The sequence below is a fragment of the Chiloscyllium plagiosum genome, unplaced genomic scaffold (genome assembly GCF_037043375.1).
Source record: "Chiloscyllium plagiosum isolate Xiang-an unplaced genomic scaffold, Cpla_swu_hap1 HiC_scaffold_29, whole genome shotgun sequence".
In the NCBI taxonomy this organism is placed as follows: domain Eukaryota; kingdom Metazoa; phylum Chordata; class Chondrichthyes; order Orectolobiformes; family Hemiscylliidae; genus Chiloscyllium; species Chiloscyllium plagiosum.
In genome coordinates, this window is record NW_028270167.1 from 82,843,173 (window position 1) to 82,844,392 (window position 1,220).

The following is a 1,220-nucleotide window of genomic DNA, read 5'->3' on the forward strand; positions in this document are numbered from 1 at the left end:
CTGTGAATATCTACTCCAAAATCTCTTTGTTCCTGTACACCACTCAGAATCCTCACTGCTATTGTTTCAACTGTCCCAATACATTACCACTTATTGGTTTGGATTCAATTCCATTCGCCGTTTTTCCTTTCCACCTGATTGATACATCCCTGCGATCCCTGATATCATTCATCACAGTCACCTACACGACCAATTGTTGCATAGTCTGTAAACATCTAAACATGACTCCTACAATTAAGTTTGAATTATTGATTTACATCAGGAAACAATGGTACTCCTCTGGAATCAGGCATCCAAGCATGGTTCATTGCTGGATGGGATGAACACCTGCAATAACAGCAGAATCGGACCCTTGCTATCATTTGTAAACCTGATGGCGACTCTGCAGGTTGGTCTCCTGGCTGATTCCTTCTCACATAGGGGAGTGGTGAATGACCTGCCCACATTGCGACTGAGAAAGTGAGTTTACATTTCAGCGGGTAATTGAATCCCTTCCTACAGACCCCGCCCCCATGGACCTGACTTCATGGAGGCGTGGGTATCATTCTCTCTATTTAGTTTGGATAATCAGCTGAATTTGAGACCACGCTGAGACGATTCCCATTTTTCCCCGTCATCCATGCATCTTTTTTATCCTTCCTTATTCTCCCACGGAGTTTGGCCATCATAGTCTGAACAACATTTGTTGTTCATCCTTAAATCTCCTTGAACATGAGTCAGAGGGAATTTATGGGTGAACCGCACTATTGTTGGTCTGTAGTTATATGTTTGCAGGTCTCGTTAAGGACGACAGATTTCCCTTTTGAAGGGAGATGAATGAATGGGTTTTCAGCAAAGTAAAACTTTTTGTCATTCTTCCTCTGAGCGGGTTTATATTCCAGATGTTATTCATCGAATCTAATTGCCTGCAGCTGCCATGCTCCAGTCTCCAAGGGTTGAAAGCCGAAATATCGCCATTACAATTGCAGATGACACGAAGATTGGTGGATTAGCAGAAAGCATAGGGGACTGTCAAAGAATGAAGGAGAATATAGATAGACAGGAGAGTTGAGCGGAGAATTGGCAGATGGAGTTGTATCCAGGCAAATGTGAGTTGATGCATTTTGGGAAGTTTAATTCTCGAGCCAAGTATACGGTAAACGGAAGAGCCTTGGGTAAAATTGCTGAGCAGAGAGATGTGGGAATTCAGGTTCTTTGTACCCTGAAGGTGGCTGCACAGG